This window comes from Apium graveolens, chromosome 7 (genome assembly GCF_009905375.1).
Source record: "Apium graveolens cultivar Ventura chromosome 7, ASM990537v1, whole genome shotgun sequence".
Classification (NCBI taxonomy): Eukaryota; Viridiplantae; Streptophyta; class Magnoliopsida; order Apiales; family Apiaceae; genus Apium; species Apium graveolens.
The window spans coordinates 102,319,799-102,329,504 of record NC_133653.1 but is presented as its reverse complement, the minus strand read 5'-3'; the positions used below and the strand labels follow the sequence as shown (position 1 = coordinate 102,329,504).

The 9,706-nt window shown below is 34.6% G+C and overlaps 1 long non-coding RNA gene and 1 other non-coding gene across 2 annotated transcripts; both read left to right on the top strand.

Moving 5' to 3' along the window:
* Positions 1-363: 363 nt before the first annotated feature.
* LOC141675789 (small nucleolar RNA R71) lies at positions 364-470 on the top strand. Its single transcript, XR_012556423.1, has one exon. It is a non-coding gene; the product is annotated as a small nucleolar RNA R71 (small nucleolar RNA).
* Positions 471-5,284: 4,814 nt separating this feature from the next.
* On the top strand, positions 5,285-8,901 carry LOC141672048 (uncharacterized). The gene is made up of 2 exons (XR_012555350.1): positions 5,285-6,612; positions 7,562-8,901. It is a non-coding gene; the product is annotated as an uncharacterized LOC141672048 (long non-coding RNA).
* Positions 8,902-9,706: the final 805 nt, after the last annotated feature.

The window sequence follows — 9,706 nt, the reverse complement described above, 5'->3', positions numbered from 1 at the left end:
ACGAACTGAGCTGATTCACTAGAAATTGTGCACTGATCAGTCTCATGGGCACCAGCACAAAGTTCACAGACACTGGTGATTTGATTAACTCCATAATTAGCCAAAGTGTCCACCTTCATAGTCAAAGCCTTAAGTTTGGAAGCGATGGCAGTTGCTGCATCCAACTCCAGAATTCCTGCGACTTTCCCCTGAGTCACTCTCTGGGAAGGATTCTAGTACTCATTAGTAGCCATCAGTTCAATAAGTTCATAAGCTTCATTATAGCTCTTATCCCACAAGGTTCCTCCTGATGTTGCATCAAGCATGGGTCTAGAAGTAGCACCCAATCCATTGTAGAAATAATTAATAATCATCCAATCAGGCATGCCATTGTGTGGGCACTTCCTTAGCATCTCCTTATATCGATCACAAGCCTCATACAGAGATTCCCCAGTTTCCTGAGCAAACTGGGGAAGAGCATTCCTGATTGCAGCAGTCTTCGCCATGGGGAAGAATTTAGTGAGAAACTTTTATGCGAGATCCTCCCAAGTGGTGATAGCGTCTTCAGTCACATCATTGAATTTGAAAGTGTCGCAAATCTCGATGAAATTCATGATGTGCATATTGGGGTCTTCAGTAGGAGAACCCCCAAACTGAACTGAGTTCTGTATCATCTAAATTGTGCTTGACTTGATCTCAAAAGTGTTAGCCCTGATGGTCGGTCTACTGATACTTGACTGAATGTCATTAATCTTAGGCTGAGAATAGTCCATCAAAGCCTTCAGATTTTTTGCTTGATCTCCCATCGCTACTACAACTGGTTCTTTGACTTTCTCTTCTCCCTCTACATTATTTTTCTTCCTCAAAAACTTGCTTACGAACTACCACAAATTCTTCCTCGGCTTTATCCAGTGTTCTCTTACCAGTACACGAACGCGTATGCATACACCCTCGCTAGAGTACCTGAAATAAGACAAGAAAACAGATAAGTAACAATGTCCGAGTCAATGAACTTTAACGACCACTGATGGAAAGCATATAAACTATCAATTAACACTGCAGTCCCCGGCAGCAGCGCCAAAAACTTGTTAGTCGTTAAACATGCGCTAATAATACACGCAAGTATATAAGTTCGCAAGTAGTATAGAATCTTTTCTAGTTCGTTCCCACATAGACTGTATTGATTAACTAATTAATTCACGCACTTAAGCAACAATGTATGGTTATTATTCAATGCTAAGACGATGACAAATTGAGGTTGTTTATAACTAAGAATTAACTAATGATTATAACTATGAGAATAAGATTGATTGAATTAATATATACGAGAAACATGGGATTCCAACTTTATTAAAGACTTCATTTAATAACCTTATTATTCTTAACCTTAGCATGCAATGTTGATGACACTAATCAGACAACAAGAAACTGATCAACGCCAACTTTCGTTGCACGAGTACCATATTACCAGACATCCAAAAAAGAGATAGAAGCTGAATAAACACAAATTATATTGAGACCCTATATGTCTATAGAATTTGACAACATAATGGCTTAAGCACAAGTTATCTATCTTGATTACACAGGGCAAGTAAGATGGTTAAAATTACCTAGGAATCATGCATATCGAATACATGAACCTACGCTAGCATGACAAGTTCTAAATCCTTAAATTCATCTTCACTTCAATAAGAATTAACACACTATCTTATAACTTCATGACGCTCATAAGACGAATACGCACAACCAATACTAGGATAGCATACAATCACCACATACTAAGGCATCAAACAATTCAACTAAAGAAATCTATAAATAAATCCGCTAGAACCCCACGATAACGATTAGCCTTTAATCGGACTCATCATCAACTTGGGTTCTGATGAAAGCATGGGATATAAAACGTAGTCTTTATAATGAATAAATAAAACCAAGTACAAAACTAGATTAAGGTTCACAAATAGAAAAACTAGCTTCCAAATACAACTTAAAACAAAGTTCACAAGTAAAAACAAGATCTTCTTCGTTTTCGTTGAATCGTGCTAAATCGGTCTTCTTACGCTCTCCTTGATATATCTCTGGCTTGATTACTTATTAAAAATGACCTAGAGTTGTTTATATAGCAGCCCCATATAACATAGAAGTCTCCCAATTTGAATTATAATAGAAACAGAATTCTGCATCCCGACACGGCGCGACCGCGTGCTTGATCAGCGCGGCACGCTGGCATTCTGAACTTCGGCGCGACCGCGCGCTTGATCAGCGCGGGCACGCTGGGCTTCTGCCAAGACTGACTTCTTTATTTTTCTTGTAGCTTCGAGCCGGCTTTCAACGAGCTTTTATTCCAACACAACCTTGAAACCAAATTAGCACCAAAATAATGCTAATGCACCTGATTACCGAGATAATGCCTGAAATGCAAAAACACTCGAAAACACGTTAAAATACCTAACAACTTGAGTACATAGACATCAATTCAAAGCTTATTAGAACATTACAAAGTTTCATAAATGCCACTCAACATCCAACAACCTTACAAGTTCAATGAACTCGCTTTTGACAAAATCGCCCCATGTCAAAAATAAAGAAAATTTGTATTTTATTATGTGTTTCATAAACACGAGAATCTCATAATCGTTCGTGCATTTTAAAATCTTGAATCGTTACAGATTTTATCTTCGTTAGCAAGCATGGCATGGGTATCGTATCTAATACATACATCCTTAATCTAATTAAGCATTTATCTTTATAAATTACTCTACACATACATTCATCATATGCGCATATATATGTTAAGTGCAATAAATAAACATGGTTGGTTATGCCTTCATCCTATGTGATCTTTATCAAGCTAATGACAAAGATCTAGGTCAATCTAAGGTGGAAAATAAATACAGGCTAACTATTACATGTCTTCTTTCTTGTATTGCTTCCGCGGATGGCCTCCGTGTGGGATTACCCTTGATCTTCAAATCTTCATGTCTTTATGTACATTACAAGAATGAAATATGAAAACTAATCTAATGAACTTACAAGAAGAACTCGAGTTACATTCGAGATTTAATAATTACAAGATTAAACGACATGCAAGCCGTATTTGAAAAAGCAAAATCATTAGCCTAAGGTCATAAGCCATAACCATCCACCATACTCAATTAACACAAAATAACATGTTAAAACACATAATCTGATCTTAACATATTATACCCATCATGATTTAATCATAAAAACCAAATATCGAAAAAAATCAGAAAATTTGAAATTAAATCTGATAACATTAAATCGCATATTACAGGGCCAAAACTACGTCAAACGCCTTACAAACACGTTCAGACGCTCAATTCCATATGAAATAACGTATTTGTTCGCCAAAATCGGACACTAGACACAGATTTCAGCAAATCCGCTGCATCCGGTTCAGAATCATATCAAATACGATTCATATAATAAGAACAAACACAAAACATATATATATATATATATATATCAGTATATATACAGATTATATAATCATCATATGATTATACAACTCTCATGAATATCATATATTCAAAACATATATATACATACGCATATATAAACATAATAACATGTAAAACATACAAAATCGGATACATAACAGTCATGAAATATTGTATACATGTTATCATCATAAAACCAGTAAACACATAAACGAATTAAACATTATTCGCAAGTATCTCTGATGCCATTGTTGGGTTTCGAGCACATAAACGCAACGGAAACAGTATTTAAAAACGTAAAAAATCAAAATTTTTGAAACCCACCGCAGGATCCATGCGAAAAACATATATTTAATTCATAGATCAGATTGTTTACCTTGAGAAGTTTTACCAATTGGTTGACTAATGGAGATCCAAAGCTTGTTCAATCATCACGCATCCCGCTCTCGCGATCTACGCTCTATCGGTATCCACACGAATGCTTGAACTCAAGGATTAGATGTGTACTAGCTTAAACCCGTTTCTTCTTGCTCTCTCCATCTTCTTCCTTGGTGGCTAGGGTTTTAGTAAAAGTCTTGCTTGCAAAATCAGCCACACAAGAGATATTATATAAAGAGTAGAAAAATGAATTATAACTCTTAACTAATTAAGAGTTATTATTAATTCAAAATTCCTCTTTGTATTATAATTAAGTCTCACTTAATTATTTAACAAAAAAATTCATAATTAATATTAGTAAATTCGAATATTAATATTTATCTAATTAATTAAGTCATACTTAATTAATATTATAAATAATTTGAATTATTTTAATATAATTTAAATCCAATTTAAATTAAATAATCCTTCAAGCATTCTTAGTGTGTGACCCTATAGGTTATTATTACGTTGGCAACGAATTTTAAATTCAATTTAAAATCGTAAACAATGAGCGGCATCTAGTAATACATCATTGCTACCCAAGTAATAATAATTGAATCGGTGATCGATTAAACCTTTTGTGAATCATGTACAATGTAATATAATCCCTTTAACCAAATATTATAGATTAAACTAGAGGCATGTAATGTGTCATCCTCATCATAGTTTAATCCAAGTTTCCTTGATCAATGAGTAGACTATCATATCAAATCAACATTTGAGCGTGACCACGCATTTCATAGTCTAGCTCATACAAAAGGCCAGTAATATCATTCATAAAATAGGAGGGTTAAATCTCATCTAGATTATTCATATTACTCATACGATTCATAATATACCCAATGTTCACTTTTATCATTACCCGGTCAAGGATAACTTTTAATGAAATCAATGTATATTAATTCTTGTATAGAAATATAATGACTTCAGGTCTAAGGATCAATACATCATTATCACTGTGAAAATTACTTATGACACAACAGACATGTAAAATCTCACATTGGGTCTGTCCAACACCATGTACATATACATCTGCCTATGTTTTTTACTTTAGTGTCACTATACCTATGATCAATGAGATGTGATCATCAGTCAACAAACACACCAGTCTTAATGCATTATTATTGTCCCTTAATAATAATACTCGACTAGGGACCTTTAGGAATATTGATATTATTCTCATAATCTCATTTCTAAGTCACGTACTTAGAGATATAGAATTGCATATCATATTCCAAGGACATTTATTAATCTAACATTTATATCGTAGTAAATTAAAAATTAATAAATCATAAAGAGAATAATCGATAGAACATAAACATTATTAATAATCCTAATGTCTTAAACTAAAATATCATAGTGTTGTCTCTAAGGCACAAACACTAATACTTTTCACCATTGACAACAGTGATTTCAAAGGGGGTACAGGGGCTAGTTTTTAAATGTAAGTGCTTCACCAGGTTGTGGGAAATAAAGTTTAGGGTTGAGCCACTCTCTACCAGTAAGGAAACTGGCCTAGTATTGATGAAGCTATTTTGTGGCAGGGTGCACATACCAGTTGAGGCTAGCATGGCATGCAGTGAAACCTTGGATTCATTTTGTTTAGGTTGCTCTGTTGGAGTTGGACACCCTTCATCCAACAAGATGGCCAATTCTTCTTCAGTTGGTGGTGAGGATTCTGGTTCATCTCCAATCAAAATAAACAACTTCCTCTTCATGCAGTCATGGCCTATTTCATACTTTTTATCACAATAAAGACATAGTCCCTTTGCCTTCTTTTCATTTAATTTAGCTATTGATAACCTTTTGAATCCATCAGTGGTTGGCTTCACTGGACTCATGGGTGTAGCCAGTTCAATAAAGTTTTATGATCCAGAATATAGGGTCTTTGGTGGCGCTGCTGCATTCCATTTAGAAGTTGCTTTATACCTCTTATCCAGTATAGTTAGGTAGTGCTCTTAACCTCTGGCCAAGTCTCTAGCCTCTTGCATAGTGTGTGGCTTATGGTTGTATAGATGCTGTGAGATTTCATTTTTTAGACCACTAATAAAATTGTCTACATAGTATGATTCTCTTTGAAACCTTTCCTGGTTCATCACATAGTTCCGCAACTCATCGAACTGGGTTATATATTGTCACGTTTCGGGTCCTGACCCGATAAAATACCTAATTGAGTTTCAATTTAGGCGGGAGCCTCTTTTGTTTATTTCTCAGCATAGGTTGTCATAGTGTCAAATTGTTGTTTATCCTTTTGTTATGTTTAACGGTTCCGTCAGCCACCTGTTAAAGTTAGTCACGGGCTGGCAAGTGATGGGTCTGTGATATAAACAAAATTGGTCCCAATTGTTGGACTATCTTGGAGAACAAATTATTTCTTTTCAGCTTTATTGTCTTTCTTGTTCAATTATTCAGAAAATACCAAAAACAACTAACCCTAAGAAGTAATTTGTTAACCATTGCTAACAAAGTGGTATCAGAGCTTCCCTTCCTCAGAAACCATGATAGAAAAACAGTACAAAAATATGATAAGGCTATTTCCACAATTGAAACCAAACTGATCTCTTTAGAAGAAACCAACACTTCTACCTTGAGCCAATTAACGCTTCTTCAAACCCAGGTCACCAAGGAGACTACGGAGCTCAGGAACACCCTCAATGATTTTATGGAATTCATAAAGACCACCATAGCTACTAAGGAAGTGGTGCAAGAGTCTGGAAGCTCCTCAAAATAAAACCCTCTTTCTCAACATCAGGTAACAATCACTCCCAGTACTTCTACACATTATGCTATTGTTATTGATTCTTTCCGTACAAACACCACACAAAACACAACTGGTTACACATCTGTGCACACAAAGGTTCCACAAACCTTTAGCCTCAACGCTAGAATCATTGACTCACATGTGATCTCAGACCTCAACTCGAAATTTCAAACCATCAGCACCACTTCGTTTTCACTGAACACTTAAGGTTATTTTCCTCCACCCCTCACAAGCCCTTATATTACATCTACCCTTAAGTCTCATGCTCCTCCCTTATACCTTCATTTCACACAAAACACTGTTACGGCCCCTTTCACCTTGCCACTCATACCCCAAACCCAACACCTACACTCATAACAAAATGAATGGAGTTCAACAAGAAACCTTCAATCGTATTCACCTTACAAAACCCCAAAACTGGAATTTCCAAAATTCAAGCGTAAAGACCCTAGAAGATGGTTGAATAAATGAGAAAAAAAATCCAATTATACAACACCACTGACCCAGAGCTAGGGTACTTTGTGCTGCAATCTATATGGATGATGAGGCAGACATTTGGTTTAGAACCATAGAAACAGAAAGGGGGCAGAATTCGCTCACTTGGTCTGTCAAAGATTCTCCGAGGACGGTTATGAAAATATTGTGGGGCAGTTCAATAAACAAAAGGGGCTCTCGGCTAAATAAGAAAGCCCTAAAATCATTTTATACTCACCTTCATAAGAAAATTGGCCTTTACATTTTGGATAGTTGATAAGAGATGAATGTAGCTATTGTTATCAAGAAACAAAATTCTGTTGAGCTAGGTATGGATACAAGTACAAAATAAAATAATGTTTCTCTAAAATGTGTATTGAGCAGTATTTTCTTTAAATTGGACCATTTGTCTTTCAGCATTTGGGATATAAATAAATGTAATGTCCATCCTCTCGTTTATAATCAGGTGGGATGCTACAATTTATATCAAAAGATTTGGAGAAATAACATTTGAACAAAATGTAACTAAGAAGCAGTTAATGGAATCAAACGTGAATTTATCTTCTAAAAGGAGTGTGAGGATTTAGAAATTCAATTTTCAACCATGCTCTGTAAATAATAGAGATTCCTGCCAGTTACTAATTGCTACCGCAGAACACAATTGGAGTTTCAAACTTGTTAAACTTTCAAATAATAGATTTTTACCCCCAAGAATTTTTCTGTCGAAAACTGCATGAAATCTGGCAGTGCTATTCATGAAAACACTTAAAAGTCTTGTTGTTTAACTCCACTGAAAATGCTTACGTTATCAATCGGAAAAGAGGTAGATGCCGAATAGTTTATAAGTATTCTTTAAAGGAACAAAGTAAAAGAGAAATTGATAGCAGTAGTAGTGCAAATACAACCATTTCATTACTTTTATTAGTAACATTTTGTCACTGCATATGGTTGTGGACCCACACGGGTACAATCAAATTTATTTATTTCCAACATTAGAAGCTGTTTTATGCTTTTATCCGCTTCCACCTACCAGACCACATTCAATACACACATAAACCATATCCTATCCCCTACCTAGTTCTAGATACTTGCCCATTTTTTCTGTTTGATCTTTACTCACATGTTTGACCCAGTCTTTTTATCAAGTTTGCGATCCACATGGTAAGGCCAAGGAGACTGCACTTACCCTTAGCAATAAAATGTCCTATTTTTCCTTCATTTCTTGTTTTATTCTGGCCTCAACAACCGTCTTCTTTTTCATGCTCGCGATAGTATCACCAACAGAACCCCACTTACCACCTCTTACTCATCATACTCCGATAACAGACGAGGCAATTAGGTCTTCTTATGTGCCAAAATCAACTTCACAAAGCTTTAAACAACAAGGCAATGCTCAACCAACTGTTTCGCCGGGGCGGAGAGGAGGGCCTTATAGATCGGAGAACTGGCGAGAGGGAAGTGTCAATGATAGTGCTCATGAAGTTCCTAGCGGTCCAAATCCTATTTCAAATAGGTAAATAGAAACTTAACTAGGGTACGAGTATAACCGATATATATACATGCATCTAGATTAAGTACTCATGATTGTCGGTTGTACGTGCTTCCATATAATATATAGTTCCCAATTCGAACATGTTCAGTTTTACCATCATTATGTTGTAGGAGATGTTCTTTTTGTTTTTTGTTCTTACATTTTGTATTAGTATTTCTTTGCTCATTGACCGATTGAGAACGTCTATTAGTATTGGAGATACTTTTGGTTAAAATTTTATAACATTAAGTATTGAGTTAGAACTTACTTATTTACACGAGGTGTCTTGCCTTATATTTATATAAAATATAATGATTTGAGACTTGATTGAATAATTTATTTCAATATGCTAACTCTACACTTATAATAAACATATGATTTCAATCAATTGAGCTAGAAGCTCATTTGGTTAAATTTTGATAAAATCGAGTATTGAATTAGATACTTCTTTCTTTATTTTGTATGACTAAACCTATATAATTTAATATTTATATAGAATAAAATTATTCTAAGATTTGGTTAACTAGTTGATTACAATATAATAATTTTACACTCATGTGCAATAACGGGATTATATTTTTTTTTAAAATTTATACATTCAATAAATAACTTCTTGTTGACAATATATTATCAAGTTAAATATTTAACTTGTTAATAATATCTTACCATATAATAATAATTTATTAATGATCGAAAATCGGATAATTAACTCACATCGAAATACTAACTTTATACTCGTGTAACAACTAAAGGTATAATCAATCTGAGTCGAGTCGAAAACTATCTGGCTCGTACTCGATTAAAAATATTCGGGTTCGAGCACGAACTCTAGTTCAACCGAACTTTAAATTTTAAACTCGAAATTCAGGTCGTAAAAAGTTCCATAGGTTCAAATTTTTTAAGGAAAACATATAATTCGAAATTAATATTTTGCGTCCTTATTTGAATAAATATGGAAAAATATTATTGGCTTGTAGAATTGAACCTCTAACACCTATATCCAAACATTTGACTTTAATCGATTGAGCTAGAGGCTCATTTGATTATATTTTGTTAACAAGAAGTACCGAGTTATATATT